This window comes from Mastomys coucha, unplaced genomic scaffold (assembly GCF_008632895.1).
Source record: "Mastomys coucha isolate ucsf_1 unplaced genomic scaffold, UCSF_Mcou_1 pScaffold9, whole genome shotgun sequence".
NCBI lineage: Eukaryota > Metazoa > Chordata > Mammalia > Rodentia > Muridae > Mastomys > Mastomys coucha.
Genome location: NW_022196915.1, coordinates 43,591,409 through 43,615,056, shown reverse-complemented (window position 1 = coordinate 43,615,056; position 23,648 = coordinate 43,591,409). Strand labels below are relative to the sequence as shown.

Sequence of the window (23,648 nt, the reverse complement as noted above, 5' to 3'; positions counted from 1 at the left end):
GCTCCCTGGGCCTGTGCTCCCTGGGCCAGTGCTCCCTGGGCCAGTGCTCCCTGGGCCTGTGCTCCCTGATACTAGTGCAAGGGTTTGCCTTGCCTCACTTTTACAGGAAGAAGGATATGAGTCCTGTCTCTGACAAAGCTCTCGCTTGCTTTCTTTTCCTTGGCAAACAATTGGCCTTTGTAAACAGAAGGCTTTTGTAAGCTGAAACCCACACGCTTGAGGTCTTCCATTTTGATTTAAGGCAAACACGTACTATGTAATGAGGATGTCACAAAGGGAGTCTATGGAAAATCATGTCAGTTTTTCCCCTGGGGAGACCTGATGACTTTGTCTATTAAAGAAATGCCACCCTTCTATAATCTTTACAGTAGCTAGCTACTTATAACCAGTCTGTTCCCCAAAGAGTCAAACAAAATGACTCTTTGATGAATAAAAATGAAATGTGCCCTCTTGTGCAGGTGAAACTCTAAGTTTGGGGCCAGTCTGTTCTACAGAGCGAGTTCCTGGATGGCCAGGGAAACTCTGTCCACTGGTGGGGGGAGCGGGGAGCAGTTCTCTTGGAGGGGACTTGGAGTTCCTGGTCTGGGTTCATCAAGTGTGACTGCCCAGGGGCAGGTTGAGTCCAGCAGCATGTATTCTTAGTAGCTGGCTAATAACAGAATGGGCGTTCCCACAGGCAAAAAGGAGAGTTGGCAGGAGGCTGAGGAAGGGTTTCTTCTTCTAATCTGCTTCTTCTCCCCACAGACTGAGCAGGCAGCTTGATTTGCAGTGGATTCCCTTAACATTCGAGGAACATGCTGGTGACCCAGTGACACAACAGGGAGGTTTTACAAAGAAAAGGAAATGAGATATTGGGGTCCCCCTCCACCTCAGAAGAACCTAAACATTTGTAAGTTACAATATAAATGTCACGGTAATGTCAGACTGCTATACAGGTTCTCAGGAAAGGGGTTGTGGATTGCTTGGTGGTAAAGCGCTTCCCAGGGTCCCATCCCAGAAGGCAAGAAAGAAAACTAGGCAACTCTCTCTGTTGAGAAGCCCACACCAACCTCTGGGAGGGAGTGTATACAACTCCTTCTTCCTGAGCCTGATTTACAGTCTCTCTCTGTCTCTTTCTCCTCTCTTCCTCGCTTCTTCCTTCTCTCCGCCCCCTCTTAATCAGCTTAAATGTCAACTTGCTTTATTAAGATATATTTTTTAAAGATACAGGACTGTGGAGATGGCTTGGTTGGAAAGGAGCCTGCCTTGCAAGCATGGGCATTTAAGTTCAGATCCCCAAAATCCATGGAAAAAAGCCAGCCACATCACATACTCCTGTATCCCAGTGCTGCAGGACAGGCAAAGGCAGGTAGATCCCTGAAGTTCCTCAGCCAGGCAATCTAGCTGAGTCAATAAACATCATGTTCAGCAAGAGATGCTCTCTCAAAATCCTACTGCTACAAGGACGGTGAGTAAAGGAGAAAAGATGCCTGATGTCAACCTCTGGCCTCCATACTCTCAAGCATATGCGTGAACACACACACATGCTCTACACTAACAGGTACATACGCTACCCAACACACATGCACACAAAAAGGCAGTTTTACAAGTGAAAATAATGAGGTCCAGTTTCCAGCAGCTTCTGTGGACCTGGCACTGTGAGAGCTACACACTGAGTCCTCTGAGGTGATATTCACCCCCATTCATAGTGTAAGAGACTGGGGTTCATGATGTAAAGTCACTTGCCCAATGGCAGAGAGCTAATAAGAAAAGACCTGTGACTTAAACTCAGATATCCATTTCATATTATCCTGAAGAATATATCTATGGCTTACCTGACAGTCCCTGGGAGGAAATATTGACAAGATCTAGTGTGCAGAGGGTTGTCCTAAACTCTATGTGTTCATCCGTCCTCAGTGTCTGGAATGGAGTAAGAGAAGAAGAATCCTGGGGGGCGGGGGAGGTGGCAGATATATCAGCAGCAAGTACAAGAACAGAGGTGAAGGAAGCAAGAACACAGGATTCACCCCTATCATTGTGGTTTCTGGATCTGCAAATTCAACCCAGTGCAGATCCCAAACTCAGAATCAAAACTACATCTGTACTGAACATGCGCGTGCGCAGGCTGCTTCCTTGGTTTTGTTCCTTAGATGATAGAGTACGACCTCTCTCTGGCATGTATGTTGTGTTCAGCACCATGAACCATCTGCAGGAAAGACTCCTGGAGCACACGAGTGCGTGCTATTGGAACATTCTTCAATTAACATAAGGTATTTCAGAACCCATCAACTTCAGGATCCATGGGGAAAGAACTAGAAAACATGGGGAGGGATTCTAAAAATATAGAAACAGAAGACTGGAAGCTAGAGTCAAAGGGATCAGAGAAAGCAATCCCTAAACACAGTGCGGCAATGAACTGTAGCGGTGAATTTTACTTCACTGCTTTGGCTTTGGCTCCTGGCAGATTGTGTGCGGCTTCCGGTGGATTGCATGTGCACACTCATCTTTGGATCCTCGAATGAAAGACATACACACATTAGCTTATTTTTTTAAAAAATACCTTGCCTACTTCAAAGGCTGGGCACTCCTAAACCTTCCCCTGCTACCCCAGGCCCAATCGGGAAGTGGTCAGTGGTCAGTGACCACTTACCCAAAATCTCACATGACCGATTGGCTTTCTCTCTTGCTGCTCCTGAGTCCCATCCTCCTTCCTCGAGTCACTGCAATTCTTCTCTGTTCCTCTCTGCATCCTTGCTGTGCAACTTTAAGGGTCCCACCCTGTACCCAGCCATTGGCATCTTTATTGATCTATCAAAAACCAATTGGGGACATGGACCTTTAGTGTCTAGACATGCAGATTCTCGATTGAATCAAAGCTCAGAACCAATCTCCAACAATGAGCAATGCAAGCAGCAATGCCTCTGAGCCAAGCGCAGGCTTGGGAGAGGCCAATATCTGCCTATCCTGTGCTTCTTAGAGGGGTGAAGGTTGCTGCAGGCACAAAATCAGTATCCAGGGTTCACCCATTGCCGACAGCCTTCTTTGGTGCCCTGGGTTGAGTCAGCTCCACTTACAGAGCCTCAGGCCTTCCAAGCAGGTGTCTCAGAAAGACAGCTCTCTCCTCCCAGGCACTTTACAGGGGATGGTTTGCTAACATGCTGCATCCCTGCTGGGATGTGCTGAGATCCTCAGGGAACTGTGGTCCTCTCCAGAGCCACAAGCAGCATGGTTTTGGGAGAATCCTTCCTGCTTGGCATTGAAAGCTCTCTCAAATGCAGCATGTACGGCCTGTGGTCCTGCAGCTCCCTCCAGACCCTGGCTGGTCTTCATCAGGATTCCACACATGATAAAAGGGCATGTTGTCTCTTAAAACGAAAGAGAGAGAGAGAGAGCTCAGAGCCTCAAAAGCCACATGGTAGAAGAAGAGAACTGATTCTCCCAAGTTGTCCTATGATCTCCACATATGTTACAGCACACATGCACCCCACAACATACACACATATACTTATACAAATGCACATACACACAATAAAGAAACAAAGTTATAGAAATTAAAGCAAGTCATAAAACAAAAACCTTTGTAAATGCACCTGAGATGGATATTAATGGGGTCCCGACCCCCAGAGAAGTTTGCAGAGCTGAAGGAGAAAAGACTGATAAAACTTCCTCACATAAGTTTACCGCCGAGGAAGGCTCCTCCAGGTTAAAATACCCCCCTCTAAGTCTCCTAAGTCCAGGGCTCCGCGACCAGACCCGTGCCCCCTCTGTTGGTAAGCAGGCAGTCTTGTACCACATTACAACAAGGCTCCATAGATAACCATGGAGCTAGAAAACCCTACAGCTAAGAGTTGCTGTGCCACCTTTCCTATGCCTAGATATGTCCACAAACACAAACATGTGCCACCCTCCTTTGATGGCCCAGGGAAGGTTAGCAATCCCATACAGCCTGGGAGTGAGACGGTCCATTCTGTGAGGTGGAACAATGAAGGAACTGCCTGAAGGCCTGTTTGTCAGACAATGTCTTTCTCAGGCTGCACGTATATGGCCTGCGCCAAGCAGGCTTGGGATAGCAATTCATGTGAATGCCCTGGCTGTGCCCTTACCAGCTGCTTGGCCTTGGGCCAGTTGCAGTAGACTCTCTGAACCTCTATTTCCTTAATGGAAAGCCAGGGATCCTGTAACCTGGGTGACTTTAGTGAGGGTTGAATGAGCTCGTGTACGTAAATGTCTCTAGCCAGTGCTAGGGAGGAAAGCATTCACCAGATACATAGTAGCTGAGCCTTTCTCTCTGAACCACAGGCTGCTCACATAGCTTTGTGGAAGTCAGGAGCAGGGCTTTGGGGTTTATTTGCTTATTTTGTTTTATTTTTGGCAGAGTGTTTCCCAGGCTGCCCTGTACTTATTACGTAGTCCACCCTGGCCTTGAACTCACAGCAATCCTGCCTCAGCCTTCCAAATGTGGAGATTATAGGCATGCACTACCAGGTCCACTTTGACTACATTGGTCTTATTAAGATGAAAAAGGTGTCTGTGAATTCATACTTTATAACTCATAGTGAACAGAGTGTTAATCCTTCTGTGGAGAGCGATCACAAGTCAGCACCATGGAGGTTTCGTGTACAGGAAGTGGGGCCTCCGCCAACCCCAGCCCAAAGTCTAGATGACCAGATGTTTATAAATAATTGGGCTGGTTACAGATGTGCTATTAAAGACATTTATATCCCCAAAGTAACCAGACACTGTGCCCTGTCAATTAGTCTAAGGAGCTAATGAACAGCGCTGTCTACACTGCTTTTTAAAAACTCAAGCAGGAGAGTTTTATAGGTCATAAACTTTGGTGCTTAAAGAGCCATTAAATTCTGTCCTAACAAGATCAAACACAAGATTGCTGTGTTACTCTGAGCTGTCACACTGAGGAAGGACATACACAGCCAACAAATATGGGTTGACCTTTCATCCCACACACAAAGCAGTCACTCAGAGAGGCAATTCCCGTCTCGACCACCAGGGGACGCCACACACAAACACTTTTTCACTCTAGTGGCTACTGGGGTGAAGTTCTGTCTTAACACCCAGGCTCTGGGCACCTGCCACAGAGCCAGGCTCACTGTGGATCTTCATGCTCAAACTGCTGCTAGAACATAGAGATGTGACCCAGCTGAGAATCCCTGTCTAGTCAGCTTGTCTTAGGTGTGATATGTATATATGTACTCTCAAATTACCCTAAATACAATTTTTGTTAAAATCAAAAAAGAAGCAAACTTTGATAACCAACTATTAAACCATATAGTTATTGTATTGGTTGTCACCTAGAAAATGTATATACTACGATAGGTGCAAGTCTTTCTGGTCTTCGCATAATATCATGTAAAATATCCATGATATATATATATATATATATATATATATATATATATATACACACACACACACATATATATACAAAACCATGCTATATATATATATATACATATATATATATAATTTATAGTTGATCATCTTCCTCATTTTAAGCACACAGTCCCTGTGGCTTTAAGCACATCCACACTGCCAATGCCACGCCATCTGTTTCTAGATCTCTTGTTCCCAGACAGAAATTCCACACCCATCACTAACTCCTCTGTCTCTGCTTCCCAGTCCTGGCAACCACCATTTTACTCTCTGTCTTTATGATTTTTTTTCTGTTTGTTTTTTTAAAGACAGAGTCTCCTGTAGCCTCAGGACTCCTGATCTTCCTGATTCCACTTTTCAAGTGCTAAAGTTACAGAGAGTGTCCTATGGCCTGCTCCCCCACACCAACCCCCACCCTACTCCCACAGTCATACACGATAGCCCAAGATGGCCTCCAACTTCAGCAGTCCTTTCCCTGTGCTTCTCAAGTGCTGGGATCGTAGGCATGAAACACCATGCCTGCTTTCAACTCGACAACTCTCAGCAGCTCTAATAAATTGGATCGTGTCTTAGTTAGGGTTTATTGCTGTGAACAGACACTGTGACTAAGGCAACTCTTATAAGGATAACCTTTCATTGGGGCTGGCTTACAGGTTCAGAGGTTCAGTCTGTTATTACCAAGGTGGGAGCCTGGATGCTGCATGGTGCAGGCAGAGCTGAGAGTTCTGCATCTTCATCTGAAGGCTGCTAGTCAAAGACTGGCTTCCAGACAGCTAGGATGAGGGTCTTAAGCCCACATTCACAGTGACATACCTACTCCAACCAGGCCACACCTTCTAATAGTGCCACTCCTGGGCCGAGCATATACAAACCATAGCAGAGTATGATGATATTTATTACTGTTGTACCTGCCTTGTTTCAGTCAGCATCTCTTCAAAGTGCACATACATTGTACATTCCCATTCTTAAGGCCAAACAGTGTTCCATTGTAAGCATGAACCTCATCTATGAATCCTTCATCCACCAGGGATATTTGGATTGTTTTCACTTTTTGACTATTGAATAATTTTATACACCAGGTCTGCAAGTGTTTGTCAGAGCTATATATTTTGTACCTATAGTTCTAATGAAAAGTTGTAAATCATCATACCACTATATAATAATTCCAGTATAAACAATCATAAAGCTTGTCTGGAGACTACTAGTCATCCGTTGTTTCTGTGAAAAAAAAAAAAAACATAGAAGCTACCCCTGTACTGTTAGAGGAATAAACAATACAGAAAGACACTTCCTTAGTTAGGGTTTCATTGCTGTGAAGAAACACCATGACCAAGGCAACTCTTATAAAGGCAAACATTTAATTAGGGCTGGCTTACAGTGTCAGATGTTCAGTCCATTATCATCATCATAGGAATATGGCAGCGTGCAGGCAGACACGATGCTGGAAGAGCCAAGCCTTCTACATCTTGATGCAAAGGCAGCCAAGAGGAGACTGAATGTGTCACACATGTGAGACCTCACAGACTGCCTCCACAGTGACACACTTCTTCCAACAAGGCCACACCTCCAATAAGGCCACCCCTCCTAAGAGTGCCACTCCCTATAGCCAGGCATTCAAACACAGGAGTCTGTGGAGGCCAAGCCTATTCTGTAGGGCAAGCAGGCCATGCCACCAGACAGGCATAGGAGCCAGTGAGGCTTGAGTGAGCCTCACTGGGAATCTCAGAGCTTTGAGAATAGCAGAAGTAGAGCTGCTCCCTACCTGTGTTTATACCTGCTCCGGAACACATAACCACAACACCCAACTGCAAGGACCACAGGCAGCCAGTCCGTCACTTAATGTAGCACCTGGAGTCCCCACCCTCCACCCCCACTCCCATCGCAAATAGAGCATCACTAACATCTCAGAGTCAGCCAATAGAAAACATCTACCTAAACCCATCCCACTCCCCAAGGTTCATACAGTACCTGTCCCCATGGGATAAAGCACACAAGCTAGTTCACGGAGGATTGTCCAAGGGTGACTGTCTTTACTGATCTGTAACACTGGGGGAGAGTTCTTTCTTCCAAAGCATTTATCGCTGGATCTTGGACCTCCCTGGCTGACCATGCTCTCCATGCTCTCCATGCCAGCAGAGGCTCGCATCAGCTTACCCGACCTGTGCTGCTGAGGCTGTAGCTATCTGCTGCTGCGCCAGGCCACCTGGTGCTTGTCTTAAGAGCTGTTACCACTCCTAGCATTCCCAACTTGACTGGAGTCCTGTGGAACCTATTTGTCCCTGGCTCCACTTTGCCCCTACTGGGTCTGTTGAACAAAGATGTCTGATGCCCCAGAGGGAAGCAACTGGACAGTAGACCACATCACTCAAATCACCACAGACACTGGCACTATTTGAAAGAGTTAGGAACTGTGGCCGTATTAGAGCAAATATGTCACTGGGGTGGGCTTTGAGATTTCAAATGCCCAAGCCAAGCCCAGAGTCCCTGTCTTCCTGCTGCCTGCAGATCTGGATGTAAAACATTCAGCTACTTCTCCAACATCATGTCTGCCAGCATGCCGCCTTGCTTCTCTCCATAGTGAAAATGGACTGAACCTCTGAACTGTAAACCAGTCCCAATTAAATGTTTTCCTTATGAGTTGCTGTGGCTGTAGTGTCTCTTCACAGCAATAGAACACAGGCTAAGACAGACACTAAAGTCCTTAAAACCTTCTAGATGAACATATCATCCGTGGTGGTGCAGGCCTGTAACCACAGCACTCCGGGGGGTGAGGGCAGAAAGATCAGAACAGTCAAAGCCAGACTGAGAAACTAGAGACTGTCTTAAATTGAAAACAAAAACCCACGTCACACCCCTGGGACACAGTGCACCTCTGCAGCTCTGAGTTCCAGACAGGACAAGCTTCACAAGTCTTTACAGCTTCAATGTTTCCTTTCTCTTTGGAATGAGCTAAATTCAGGTCTGAACAGAAGTGAATTCTTCCAGAGACGGGGGAGCGCATTTCTAACCCAAGAAGATCTAATTTTAGTAAGACAACGCAGGTTTCTCCATCAAGACGGCAAATGGCCAGAGACCTGAGTTTTGCTTTATTCCTGAAATAAATCCATCACCTGTAAAAGTTAATTTCTTACCATTTTCAAAATTGCCATCAAAATTCATTCAACTATTACTTTTATTGACTATCCTTTGCTGTCCTATCTTCCTGCTAGACCCTGGCAAACCAGAAGGAACAGGAGGGTCTGTGAACATTGAGTTGAGTGCTACATGAACAGGGACCTGATTCTGTTGTGCTGTTGTGTGGCTTGCTGCCTTGGTCATACTGCAAGAGCCGGATCAGAAGCCAAACAGAAGCTGGTAGCTACAAGGCGGCAGCAGCAACGCATGCGCTCTTCACACCCAATGCTGCGCTTCAGTCAAATTCCACCTGATCCCCTAGGCAGATGCTTAGGTGTGCTGGTCTGCTCAGGCAGGCCAAAGGGTGGTACCAAGTAGGATGCAAGTGCCCGGAAAGTGCAGATTCAGGATTTCGGTGCGAAATGCAGGTGAAGGATGCAGGAGCCTGAGTACCCAAGGAGGGACCTCCAGAGGGATCCAGAGGGACGCGCAGAAATGAGGCGTAAGTCAAGAAATAGTGGTACAACAGGGTGGGCAGGGGCGAGGGAATGGCAAGGTAGCAGGGACGGTGCTCTGGGGTGGGCTGATTCAGATCCAGTGAAGAGCCCCCCCGCACAAGTGAGGGGCGCCTCCTAGTCTGAGCGGGCAGAGCCAAATTCCGGGAGGAGTGTAGGGCGCTAGAGCAATGGAGATGTGGAAAAGGAGGTCTGGATGCCCTCAGGCGGCGCTGGAGACCTGGAAGTGCCAAGGACCAACCCAAGTCTGGGAAGCTGAGTCTCCAGAAACGAGCGAGCGGAATAACTGACCTTCCCAGGCTTCTGAAGATCTAGGCAAGCACTTGCTTTCCTTGGTGAATGGCTAAAGCTAGGTTGTGCCTCTGCGGGGAGGGAGAGGGAGGGCGCTACCAGCCCTGTGGATGCTCAGGTCAAGTCAGCTTAGCTGTCGCCCCATCCCCAGGCAGTCGCTTCAGGTTGTCCAAGGTCTCAAGCCATGATAAGATTAGTTAGAATCGAGGTGGGCTCACCTACTTTCTTTTGAGAAACTGTTTGTTTGGTTTTTGGTTTTGTTTTGTTTTTTAAATGCTTCAGCCAAGACACAATTTATTGGTCTGTACGTATTTGTTGGTGCCTGCGTGTTAAGAATATCCATGTTCAATGGTAAATCACATCCGCATTTTGCAGCAATCCTGTCGTTAGGAGACTTGGTGGTGACCATAAACGGCTGTGACTGGGCACTATTTGCTTTCTGTCTGTTCCACACACTGGCGATTGTAATTCACCCTCCTGCTCAGCCGAACATTTGTGAAAGATCTTTAGCACCCCCCTCCCCCCAGTTTTCCTTTTATCAATATGCCTCCAAGTATGCTATTTAACGATGGTTTACAAAACGTCAGGAAGTGAGTTATACAAGGGCTCCCTCCTAAAATTCAAAACTATGGAGATTTGTAATCAGTGTAAATCGAGGCATCTGTTCAGTGGAGTAGGGAGCACTTCGTTTCATTATATTAGTGTGTTCAGAATAAACATGGGATAACTTGGCACACAATCTCCTGGCTCAGCAGTCTGGCACCTGCTGTGATAAGTGCGAAATGAAGGCAGTAAGTTCACTGTCACTGTTCGCATGGTGTGAAATCATTCACAAAACGGTCCTATGGGAAACAGAGGGAAAAAGTTCTTGCCCGTCGTAACTAGGTAAGTGTACTGCAGCTCAGAAAGTGGGGCACGAGAAGTTCCATTGCACTTCAAAAGTATCCACTTCTTTTTTTTTTTCTAGCTTAATATGGAGCCCTATGAAAACGGTGACTCTGAATTGATTTCCAGAGAAAGTATTTGTGCGGTTTTTCAGCATCTCAAGAAAAATGGTGTAGTATTGGCATTGCCCTTCTCCAATACAAAGCAATAAAGATGTTCATTTCTAAATGAACAGATTTTTATTACTTGCAAAATAAAATCAGCTCTCGGTGCAGACAGGTGTGAAGCTGCACCTGTGGCTCCAGTTTCCAGGGAGGCATGAGACTAAGGATCACACCAGCCCAGGAGTTCAAAACCAGCCCGTACACCACAGCAAGACTTGTCTTTAAGAGATAAAGTCCAAGCCGGGCCGTGGTGGCGCACGCCTTTAATCCCAGCACTTGGGAGGCAGAGGCAGGCGGAGTTCGAGGCCAGCCTGGTCTACAGACTGAGTTCCAGGACAGCCAGAGCTACTCAGAGAAACCCTGTCTCAAAAAAAAAAAAAAAAAAAAAAAAAAAAAAAAAAAAGAAAAGAAAAGAAAAGAAGAGATAAAGTCCAAAGAGGAGCTTATTCAGTGAACTGCTTACCTCAAAGGCACGAGGACACAGGCTCAATCCCTAGATCCATGTGAGAAGGCTGGGCATGGCATCGAGAAATTCCAGTGTTGGGGAGGCAGACATAGGGACCTCTGGGCTTCCCTGGCCAGCCAGTCTAGCCTACCTGGTGAGCTCCAGGCCAGTGTGTGTGTGTGTGTGTGTGTGTGTGTGTGTGTGTGTGTGTGTGTGTGTGTATGTGTGTGCGCGCGTGTGTATTCTGAGACTAAGTTGGTGAGCACATTTTTATTATAACTCCTAAATTATTGAAAAAATGATAAAAGGTTCCAATGATATTGTTTCAAGCACAACACCAAAAGTACTATCCAGCAAGAACCCTTCCTTCCAGAGTTAGTAGTGTTGGATCTGTCATAGTCAGGTTTATGTTACAGTGATAAGACACCATGAGCGATTCAGGGAAGAAGGGGTTTGTTTGGCTTATATTGCCCACACCATTACGCTGGGAAGGGAGCCAAGGCAGGGGCTTAGAGGTAAGAAGCAAAGCAGAGGTCATGGGGAAATGCTGCTGACAGCTTGCTCCCATGGCTTGCTCAGCCTGAAGACCCAGGACCACCCACTGTGGGGTGGGTCCTCCCATATCAAACACTAATTTAAAAAAAAACCTCCACAGATCTGCCTACAAGTCAACCTCACAGAGGCATTTTTTTTGCAATTGTGGTTCCTGTTCAGATGGCTATTTTACGTCATATTGACATAGAACTCATCAGCACTGAGGGTTTAAAGCAGTGCGTACTCTAAAGGATTTTCATGGTGTAACCTGTGCTCTCCGATCCATGCAGACAACAGAAAGTTTAGAGACAGAATAAGCAGCCAAGCAATAGTAGAGAAAACTCTGGAGAAGACGTGGAGAACAAACAATGCCACAGGCAGGAAGGAGACTTGTTAAGTTATGACAGGAGCAGCTTGGTTTTCCCCAGCAAGGGGGCCAGAGGCAGGATTGGTTTTCCCCTTTGCCTCAGGTTCCATGTGGCCTGCAACACAAGCCTTTGTAAGAATTTCCGGGTTCCTGTTCCCTTTCATCCAGACAACTCATGGTCCAAGACTGCCTGCGACATGTTAATACTTGCAAGGATTCTAACTCAGATTCAGATGAGAAAGAGAAAAAGGAAGGAGCAGGGGACCTTTAAAATGGTGTTGTTCTGGAGAGCAGAGACGCTATTAGAAGAATGGGGGTGGGGAAAGGAATTCACCCTGTTACCAGGATTCTTTTTTGCATTGTTGAATTTAGTTGGCTTGCTGCATGAGTCTGTTCTGAGCCTTAGGTAGAATGGTCCCCCCCCCCGTACCCATGATCCCCCTCTTCCACTCATCTTGACTCTGTTTCCTTCCCTTTCCTACTTAATTACCTCTGCAGGCAAACATACAAATTATTCAAGGGAAACCCCAACCCAAGAATAAATCATGTTCTTAATGTCTGAATTTCATAAACAGACATTTTACAACTTAGATACTTGTGAGAATTAGGAGAGTCCAGACGAAAATAAAAAGGGGTGAAAATTATTTTTATTTTAATGTTTTGATCACTTCAAATGAGTGCCTGGTTTACGCCATGCCCATCCCTGCTCTCCTCTGCACATGTCCTCCCATCCCCTTTCAAAGTTGTGACTTCACACACTGCTCATGCACAGGTGTGTTTAGGGCTGGCATTTAGGGTTGGCTAAATTGTCAGGGAACCTGTTTTTTTGTTTTTTGTTTTTGTTTTGTTTTGTTTTGTTTTTTTAAATCTAACTGGCAACAAAGTTAGGTTCCAGTAAGAGAGCAGAAAGCACCCGGAAGGGATGAGGATCCCAGTGCTTTGAAACAGTAAAACAGAACTACCCCAGATTCATATGAGACCAAAAGGAAAAGTGGGGAAAGGAAAGGGAGAAAGGAGAAAAAAAAAAAACTTTTAAAAGCCTCAAGGGGCTGCAAGAGCTTGGTTTAGGTCCAGATAGCAGAAACTATAGTAGAAGGCAGAGCACTGTGGGTAATTTACCTTGCATGCTCCCCTCTCCTCTCCCCCCCCAACCCCCCGTTTTGCACTCTGACCCAAGGGAGACAGCTAGTTGAGGGAGTCCAGCCACAGCTGCCCACTCTTCTTCAGGAATGTTCTGGCATCCTGTCTTCCCACACTAGGTAACACCTGCTGCTCACAGGTCAAGCCTGCTGTCAATCACAGACATCAACATGAAAAGGAACTAGAAAGCTGAGGGAAATTTTTAGCTGCAGGATGGGAAATATGAGTTTTCTCATCCCATGTTGACTCAGCCAAAATGGCTGGGGTGGAATCAGGTATTCTTCTTCAAGGAATCCAAATAAAAGCCTACGTGGATTAGCCGCAGCAGCAAGGGAAGGTTGCTTGAAGCAAACAACAGGATGACTCAGGATAATCACACAGGGTCCAAAAGCACAGAAACAAAGCACCATTGCTCTGAGCAGCTGCTAGGAGTATGGGACCAGGAGGGGCTGGCTACTCAGGGTGTGGTTTAGGTGTGTTTTGAGTAACAGAGATCATCTCGATATAATTGCTTCTTCTACTGCATGCATCTCTTCCCATAATTCATCTGACTTTAGTCATATGCATGCCAAATTATGTCTTGGCAGAAGGTAGTAAAGGTCGTATATAGGGATTCACCCTAAAAGTCCACCTGAAGGCACAGTTTGTCTTATTGGGCATGCGTTGGAAACCAGTCTAGACCAGATTGTTCTTTCCATTTTTTATGCTCAGATATACTGGTAATACATTTACTAGAAGGTAATATTGATTATTGTCAAGGGAAGAAGTGTATTCTAGAGTTCAGAGAAGGGAGTATGTGTAGCCTGATGCAGATAGGGGTTCTGTGTTGTTACCGGGTAATGCATTATTGGGTGTTGGTGCATTAGACATACAGGCAAGAGACCTAAGCTGTCTAGTAAATTCATACTAGAAGGGGGGGTGCATAGACCCCAATCCATGTGGGGACCTCAGGTTACCCAAGCCTGGTGCCAGTAGGGTCTCAGGTTACCCAAGCCCAATACAAAGTCAAAATGAGGCAGACTCGCCAGCAGTAGCCACACTTGGGAATGGGAAAGGCTTAGGTCTCCTGATGGCAGAAAAAAGATAGGCCCTGCCTCTTCTTGGGAGAGGAGCGCTGCTGCCTTGATGTAAATCAGTCCCATCTGGTAGGTGATGCTGTCTGGAGCTGATCAGGACTCTGGGATCCAATAACAAGCACCAGAGCTATGGGACAGAGGCTTTCAACATTCCTTGTGGATCTCATGGCTTACACCGGCTGACACCCCTTTAAATAACCATTTGACTCTTACATCCCCAGACCACTCAATTCATCCAGATGACTCCCCAGTACAACTGACAGATTCGTATGATAAAGATCCACTGTGACTACAGATAACAGCTCCTGCCTGGAGAACCCCTGACTAGCATGAAGTGGAATACAAGATGCTTCTTATAGAGGGATTAAGCCACCTGACCATGGATACTTCTACCGCTCCCCTAGCTGGATCTTTGCTGCCTTTGGGAGCCAGCACACTGACATCTCTGGTAGGGTATGTGTCTTAGGGTTTCTATTGCTATGAGAAGAAACCATAACCACATCAATTCTTATAAAGGAAAACATCGAACTGGTGCTGCACTACAGTTTTAGAAGTTTAGTCCATTACTGTCATAACAGGGTACAGGCAGTCTTAGTGCTGGAGAAGGAGCTGAGAGTTCTACATCTGGATCCTCAGGCAACAGGCAGAGAACTGGCTTGAGCTTCTGTGACCTCAAAGTCTAACCCCTAGGGACTTGTTCCAACCAAGCCACACCTACCATCAACAAAGCCATATCTCCTAATAATGCCACTCCCTATGGACCATATATTCAAACACATGAGTCTCTGGCCCCCATAGGCTTGTAGCCATACCATAATGCAGAACTACATTCAGTCCAACTTCAAAAGTCCCCATTGTCTTAGTTTAGATTTTATTGCTGGAGGAGCCAAGAGTTCTACATCTTAATCTGAAGGCAGCCAGGAAAGGACTCTCTTCCACACTGGGCAGAGCCTGAAGAGAGGATCTCAAAGCCCACCCCCACCATGATGCATTGTAAGAAGCCATGTAGGATAGGAGAAGGCTACTGGATGACTTTTCTGAGATGGTCTACCATTTTTGCATGGATTGCAATGAATGAGCTCTGGGAGACAAGGCCCCAAGAGACTACATCTCAGGACTGATTCTTGCACCTGATGTGCCTTTCCTGTCATTAAATTAATATAACAATTCCTGGGCATCAGCTCACCCTATTTGGCAGATTTTCTGCAGATCAATGAAGATGTACTCTTTTGTAGCAATGCTATGGAGACAAAGAGATGATTTCTTAATTCTGTATGGTAATTCTATAGAAATCCTAAAATTATGCAAGCAATTTTGAGCCCTCTATAATTTGAAAGCTGCAGTTAGGATTCTGTAAGCCTTCATGTGTCATGGACCACTTGCACTAGGATAGAAAGCAGACATGAAAAAGATTTACAATTAAGGAAAACTTTTCTTTAGGCTGCAAAACCATTGTCTGATAACTAAGGTCATAAAAGGGGGTAAGCAGTTTATCATAGGTGCAAGTAGAGAAGATAAAATATTGACTGAGTTATTTATACAAAACTTCAATATTAATAAGACACTAGGCAGATGATTTGCCTCTTGACATATTGTGTTACTTAGACATAAGAATGATAATTTTTAACTTTTAGGGAACCTATGGAGCTAGTGGCAGATAGATAACTAATCTTTTTTTTTTTTTTTTTTTTTTTTTTTTTTTTTTTTGGTTTTTCGAGACAGGGTTTCTCTGTGTAGCCCTGGCTGTCCCGGAACTCACTCTGTAGACCAGGCTGGCCACAAACTCAGAAATCTGCCTGCCTCCCTCTGCCTCCAAATTGCTGGGATTAAAGGCGTGTGCAAATCCCCATTACAGATGGTTGCAAACACTTCACGGTTATCCCAGCAGTCCAGTTCAGTAGTGTCGGGATAGCAGCAGCAGTGACATGACCAAGCAGGAACAGCCAGGCCTCACATGAGTCAGCAGGAGGGACCAGACCAACAGGAAGCCAGGCGAGGTTCTTGGCCGTGCCTCTCTCGATGAAGCAAAAATCAATGAAAACTCAAGACCAAGAAACTTGGCAAGGCTGGCTCCACAAGCAAGCCCCTCTCACAGTCTGCGGAGTCCTATTTATACTCTCTCCCAACGTCCATGGGTCTTGCTTGCCTCAGCACAGTGAGTCTATCTTAGCAAAACTCTGCTTGAGTCTGTCTCTGCTGACATCATTCTTCCAATTGGCCCCAGTCCACGGAATCAGCAAGAAGCTAAGACACACCACTAGAAGGTTTGTTTTTGTTTTTGTTTTTGGTGAGTTTCTTTCTATAGAGTCCTGACAAATGGAGTTCAGCTATGCAATATAAAGTGGACTGAAACATGTGTGTCGTTATTGAAGGACCCTTCATCACATGCTTGCCTTAGCAGAACATCCTTTCACCTGTGTCTGCTTCAGCAAAACATTCCTTCTTGAGTATATCTTAGTGAAACATCCTTTCACCTGTGTCTGCTTCAAGAAAACATTCTTCCCTGTGTGTGCCCCAGCAAAACACCATCCGGCACAACTGACTTCAAAGAACTTTTAAGTTTCCACCTACTCCATCCCACCCTCACCTCTCTCTTTCTCTGAGAGCAATCTACATAGTGAGGGGTAGTTCTGGATTACCCCCAAACTGTTCCATGGCCCTACATTGACTACTCATTCTTTCTCTATTTTGATTTCCTAATTTTGGTCAGGGAAGGTGGGAGACAAGGTCGTATGAAGCCCGGGTGTGATGGATAGTGGTAATTGTTAACTTCACAAAACCTGGAAAAGGACCTATGGAGGGAAGATTATCTTCATTGTGTTAATGGGATTGGAAGATCTGCCCATAATGGATGGCTCCATTCCCTAGGCAGAGGCTCCCGAATTGTGTCTAGTACAGCTGAGCATTAGCATGCAGGCTGACTGCAGGTGTAACAGCTTCTCCCAAGCTCCTAGGGTTGGGACTTCTCTTCCATGGTAGACTAAAATGCGCAACTGTGACATCTATTTCTTTTCTGGCTCCACCTCTTTCTGTGCTGACAGCACTCCTGCTGACAAGATGAGTGCTGTTCCTAAAACCTGCCAGCATCTACAGTGGCAAGCACCAGCCCCACAAAGTGACACAATTCCACAAACAGCAAGGATTCTCTGTCTGCCCAGGGAAAGTGGTGTCATGACAGGAAATGGAGTGGCTATGGTGGGCAGACTAAGCCTATTTTCCTCAAAAAGGCTTGTTGTCTGTGCCCTCGATTGCCCACTGCCTGACCCTACTTGTCCTTGGGGATTGGAAGTGAGATGGCACGGAATCCATGCACAGACTGCCGGAGCAAGTGAGAAACACCACAGCAAATCTGTCTGAACGCTATTGCAAGCTCCTTTAATACCCTCCACCTGCGCCCCATTGGTCCCAAGAAAACATTCTAAACAGCACTTTCTGATTGGCTGACATTGTCTGTGTCAGCAACCCTTGGTCTCTCAGGAAGTCCTTAATTAGGTCCTCATGCAGGAGATGCCTTTGCAGCTCTGTCACATTTATGTAGAGGCAGCTGTGCTGGGCCTCCTACTGAGGCTTACAATACAAAGAAGATTATACTGAGGCTTGCATGCGCTGAGGGAACTAAGATCTAAGGGAGTGGGCTATTGGAGAGGCAAACATTGTGACCTGGTGATTGGACAGGGAAAAGGGAGGCGGAGCTAAGAGTGGCAGAGAGAGGGAGAGAGGAGAATGGAGGCCGACCTGATGATATCACAAGGTTAAACTAATTGGGATAAAGCTTTTATCATTATCAATTGGCTCTGAAATTATCGCATTGGCATCTTGTAAGTTGTGATTTTATTTATACATAAATCTGATTGGTTAACCATAATTATAAGCTTTAAGAGTCTTGATTTTAGCCAGGCAGTGGTGACACATGCCTTTAATCCCAGCACTTGGGAGGCAAAGGCAGGCGGATTTCTGAGTTCGAGGCCAGCCTGGTCTATAGTCTTGATTTTACTGGGTTATTGAGTATTGTGATATGCAACCGCGAGGTTGGCAGTTCCATTTGGTTACTGAAATGTGGGACCACTGATTACAGGGGACTATAGCGGAGGGAACTAGTGGCTCGGCAGGGACGCAGGAGTGTGGTCCAGCCCCGTGGAGAGTTGGCGGGCTCGTTTTTTAATATCTCCTGCAATAACCTGGAAGGGGAGAAGAAGAGAAAGGGCCAAGTGATCCATTTCTAAGACAACTCTGTAATGAAGACAATAAAAAACCCACCAGCTTCTAATGAAATAAAAAAGTGCAACTGTGGCTTCCCTGCCTGGGCTGGGAGACAGCTTGTGGGTGAAGAGTACTGGCTCTCCTAGAGGACCGAAGTTTGGTTCTTGACAATACCAATTAAGAAATCACTCCACAGATGTTCGTAATCTTCCAGGAACACCAGTTCCTAGTTCCCATCATGCAGGGCCACGAGCATGGCAAATCGCAAGAACAGATGTCTATTCCTGTCACTGTTTTGATCAAAGATACAGAGGCCATATCTGGTCATGGTGTTGCTGGGTAGTCTGAGGTGACACAAAACATCATGTGATAAGAGACAAGAGCACTAAGGAGACACTGGAGAAGAAACATGAACTTGGAATGGAGACAGGATGGTCAACTCAAGTTTAGGGCCGGCCTGATCTACATAATGAGATCCTGTGTCAAAATTCATGCAAAGCAAAACAAACAAAGAGCCTCCAGTATCAGCCACAGGCTCTGCCCTGCTGCCCTTAGCAAACCCCAGCCACTTCCCACAGGCCCATTACTAACCCCACATTTGGGCCAGGCCTGGTGGCTTATGCCTGGACTCCCAGCCATTGAGAAGCACAGCAGTACAATCACAGTGATTTCTTTGTTTTGTTTTCATAGTGCTAAGAGACTGAACCCAAGGCAATCCAGATAAGCTTGCCTCCTCTTCAGAGCTCCCCTGGGCCTTAGAGCATGTGATATAACTTGCTCCTGTCATGGTTGATACGTTCTCTATACAGATCCTGAATGTGCTGGAGGTCAGTCAGGATGAGAAGCAGGGCTTTCTTTCTTTCTTTTTTTTCTTTCCTTCTTACCACAGAATATCTCTGTATAGCTTGGGTTGGTTTCAAACTCACAGTAATTCTTGTGCCTCAGCTTTTTAAATCCTGAGAGTACAGGTTTGTGCCAGCAGGCCTTCTTTAACTACCATTGTCTCACTAAGACTTACATGTACCTATGAATTCACTTTGTAATAAACACTGTTAATCCTGTGGAGAGAGGTCACAACTCAGCACCATGGAGTGGGGCCTCCCCCAACCCCAGCCCAAAGTCTAGATGACCAGATGTTTATAAATAATTGGGCTGGTTACAGATGTGCTATTAAAGACATTTATATCCCCAAAGTAACCAGACACTGTGCCCTGTCAATTAGTCTAAGGAGCTAACGAACAGCGCTGTCTACACTGCTTTTTAAAAACTCAAGCAGGAGAGTTTTATAGGTCATAAACTTTGGTGCTTAAAGAGCCATTAAATTCTGTCCTAACAAGATCAAACACAAGATTGCTGTGTTACTCTGAGCTGTCACACTGAGGAAGGACAGACACAGCCAACAAACATGGGTTGACCTTTCATCCCCCACACAAAGCACAGATTCACTCAGAGAGGCAATTCCCGTCTCGACCACCAGGGGACGCCACACACAAACACATTTTCACTCTAGTGGCTACTGGGGTGAAGTTGTCTCTTGGCATCCAGGTTCTGGGCACCTGCCACAGAGCCAGGCTCACTGTGGATCTTCATGCTGAAAATGCTGCTAGAACATGAGATGTGACCCAGCTGAGAATCCCTGTCTAGTCAGCTTGTCTTATGTGTGATATGTATATATCTACTCTCAAATTACCCTAAATACAATTTTTGTTAAAATCAAAAAAGCAAACTTTTACAACCAACTATTTTTTATATACATTTTTATCAGATATTTTCTTTATTTACATTTCAAATGTTCTCCTCTTTCCTGGTTTCCCCTCCGAAAAAGAACCTTATTCCTTCCCCCCTTCTTCTGCTCACCAATCCACCCTCTCCCACTTCCTGGCCTTGGCATTCCCCTACACTGGGGCATAGAGCTTTCACAGGACCAAGGGCCTCTCCTCCCACTGATGACTTGGCCATCCTCTGCTACATATGCTGCTGGAACCATGAGTCCCATGTGTACTCTTTGTACAACCATTACACCATATAGTTTTTGTATTAGTTGTCACCTAGAAAATGTGTACTATGGCAGGTGCAAGTCTTTCTTGTCTTTGCATAATATCATGTAGAATGTTCAAATTATATGTGTGTGTGTGTGTGTGTGTGTGTGTGTGTGTGTAATTTATAATTGATCGTCCTCCTCATTTTAAGCATACAGTTCCTGTGGCTTTAAACACATCCACAGTGCAAGAGGATCCTATTCTGTTTCCAGAACTCTGTTTCTCAAACTGAAATTCCACACCCACCACCAACTCTGCGATCTACACTCCATGAGTCCCAGGAACTTAATCCCCCCCACTTTTTTTTTTTTTTTTTTTTTTTTTGAAACAGGATCTCAAGTAGCCCGGGCTAGCCTTGAACTCCCAGTCTTTCCACCTCTCCTTCCCATGGGCGGGAGACAGGTGTGTGCTTCCATAACTCTGTCTCTATGTTTGCTTTGTTTTTTTAAACAGTTTCCCCACCTGCCTCAACACAGCCTCAAATTCCCACCAAACCACCTACGTCTCAAACAATGGAACTATAAATATTTACCTGACTTTAATTCAACAACATACACTTCTTATAAGTTAAATCATACAGCATTTGTTCCTGTTGTAGCTGGCCTTTTTTTCATTGCCACATGATCTATCTTCATATCTATTGTACATTCATGTTCTTTTCTAAGGCCAGACAACATTTGACAGTGTGTGTGTCTACCTCATCTGTGAGCCCATCCGTTATTCTGGTAACGTCTGGATTATTTCCACCTTCCCACTGTGGAATAGTGTTATGAAGTGGATGTGCAAATGATGTTTGGAGTTATATATTTTAAATTTATTTGTAATAAAAAGTTGTAAGTCATTATTATACTTTGAGAGTTTGTCCGAGGGGGCAAATCTTTTAATACTTCTGATGCTTCTGTGGAGAAAAATATTCTTGTACTTCTTGGAGAGAATAAAAACAACAGAAAAATGAAACCTTCTGGAATAATATGTCTGGATTTAAAAAGAACCCAGGCAGGTGTGCCATGCAGGCTGCCATCACAGCCCTGGGATTCCTGCAGGAGGATCCGTTCGAGGCCAGCTCCTGCTCCTAGAGGCCCTGTTTGAGAGACAAAACGAAGTAAAACAAAACTGCATCCATGTGTTACCAAGTCCTGCAGGAGAGGGGCTTCATGGGTCTTTACAAGTTTTGTTTTCTTTCTCCTTGGAATATGCTTAAATTCAGATTTGAACTTCAATCAGTTCTTTGAATCAGATCTTCAAAGTTAGCTGACTGCAAAACCAAATAGAGCCAAACTTTTAAATGAAGCAATGGAGTCTTTAGGGGCAATGTAAAACAATCAGAAATGCACATTTTCCTTATTCCTAAAATAAGCCTATCACTCATAAACGGAATTAAGGGATCACTTTTAAAATTGCCACCAAAATTCAGTGTACTATTATTTATTAGTGATTAGCTGCTGTTCAAGCCCCCTGCTAGATCCTAGGAAACCAGAGGAATGAGACAAGGCCAGGATTCCGTCCTTCTCGTTGTCGGTGTCCTATGGTGTCCTATGACTCTCAAAGAGAGAAACTCCCCGAGGGTAGACACATTAAAAGCCTCACCCCGATGCGGACAGGCTAGCTGGACCACACTCTGCCATCTCATCCCCAAGACCGTCTGGAACAAGTTGCCCGCAGGGACATCTTCCCCAATACTTCAGGCCACGCCAAGTTTCAAGCGCCTTGGAACAAGTTATTTTAAAAAATTAGAATCCGTGGAGCAATTTGTGTCCGCCTGGAAGCCTGCTGGCGGCCGCTATTTATAGCTTGTTGCCCGCGGGGGCGTCTCTACCCGCCAGGGTGAGACGGGATTCCGGCCGGGGCTGGCCCGAGGAATAAGTCTGCATCCCCAGGCGGCGACACCCGGACGCGACCGAGGCGCCCTCCCGACGCCCACGCGCGCAGCGCCCAGGCCGCCCTGGCAGTCGGTTATGCCTCGCTCCCCGGCTGTCTGCTCCAGCCCTACAAGGACCCGGCCCTGGGGCGTCTGCGGCGGATCGGCCGAGCTGCGGGAGCCGGGACCAGGGAGGCGCGAAGTTCGCAGAAGAGTGCAGATGGCGCCCGAGGATGCCGGCGCGCGGGCGAGAATCGAGCAGGTGCCAGCTTCCCTAGTTAGGACCGGGCGAGGGGCGCGGGGGGCCTGGCCTGCGGGAGGCGGGGGCGTGGCTGGCAGGGTGGGAGGGGCGAGGGCGGGGCGGGGCGGTGGGGCCGCGGCGCGGGGCGCCGAGTGCGGTGTGGACCGCGGCGGTGGGGATGGCGGCCGGGGCGGAGAAGCCGGGCCCTGGCGCGGGGCGCTCGTGGGAAGAAGGGTCGCCGCACGAGTGAAGAGGGAGCCTCCTTTACAGAGCAGGCCGAGCCCGGCTAGGCGAGGAGCGCCGGTGCCGCCGCGGCAGAGCGGGGTAAGGCAGACTGGGAGCCCCAGGGCCATAATTGGGGACCCGACAGCACCAGGGGTGGCCGGACGCAGAGCTGCCACCCCTGGGCAAGGCCCTGTTGCTCCCCGATCTTGGGAGGCTTTCGTGATCCTTTGATTTGTTATGGGGTGCCGTGGGGCTGGGGGAGCTGAGCCTCGGGAAACTTTGATAAACTTTGGGATTGATTACTCTTCTTCGAGGCTCCTAAAGACCTGGGCGGAGCGCCTGCTCTCTTTGATGGACGGCCAAAGCTGGGTCGAGATGCTTTTCTCAGAGATAGTGTGCCCTTGGGTTGGGGAAATCCCTACCCTCAAAGAGCAGGGATCCTAAGGTTATTTTAGCAGCCTCCCCTCAGCTGCAGGCACTGGCCTGCAAGTGTCCCCGTACGTTCGTAGTGTTTGGATTGGAGAGAAACAAGGTGGGTTCACTTTGCTCGGAAGAAACTTTTTGAAGTTTATTTTTCTTCTTAAATACTTGAGTCGTTAAGTACCACGACCCAGCTTCTTAATCTGTACGTGTGTGACGGTGCGCACGAGTAAAGACTGTACATTTTCGGAAGAGCACCCTTAGCTACCTTCTACAATAATCTTTTAATTAAGAGACTTGTAGTGACATTAAATTCCAGTGGCTGGGCTTTCTGTCCACTCTTTACACTGGTGACTAGAATTCACCCTCTTGATCAGCCGTCTTGGTTCCTGAATATTTGTGAAAGGGACTTAAGCTCTCTGGTTTTCGTTTTATCAAGATGCCACTTAATAGCGGTTGTATAAAACAGCCGAGAAGTGAATTGTGCCCGGGCTCTCGCTTAGCATTCAAAACTATGACGATTTGTAAACTGTGCATCACTTCACACGCTGCCCTTCTGTGGTGCCCTGAAATATATTGCAAGACAAACATGGAAAGATTAAACTGGAGTAAGGGAGGGACTTTTCTAAATATCAGTTGTGTTCAAAGTAAAAAATGAGCTAACTTGGCACAATGTCTCCTGGCTCAGCAGTTTGGCCTCTGTTGAGATAAGCATCAGACAGGGCAATGCTCTGCCGGGTAGTGTGAAGCAGTTCACAAAAAAA

The 23,648-nt window shown here is 46.4% G+C and overlaps 1 protein-coding gene and 1 long non-coding RNA gene across 2 annotated transcripts in view; one reads left to right on the top strand and one right to left on the bottom strand.

Annotated features, from left to right (window-relative positions):
• Nucleotides 1–2,801: 2,801 nt before the first annotated feature.
• On the bottom strand, nucleotides 2,802–6,857 carry LOC116085095. The gene is made up of 2 exons (XR_004116415.1): nucleotides 6,747–6,857; nucleotides 2,802–3,344 (listed from the first exon to the last, which is right to left on the bottom strand). It is a non-coding gene; the product is annotated as an uncharacterized LOC116085095 (long non-coding RNA).
• Nucleotides 6,858–22,420: 15,563 nt separating this feature from the next.
• The window catches only part of Gja3 (gap junction protein alpha 3), a 20,634-nt gene continuing 19,406 nt past the window's right edge, over nucleotides 22,421–23,648 (top strand). Inside the window, exon 1 of the mRNA XM_031361468.1 lies at nucleotides 22,421–22,563. The gene's annotated coding sequence lies outside the window, so the exon portion shown is untranslated. The remainder of the gene's footprint in view (nucleotides 22,564–23,648) is intronic.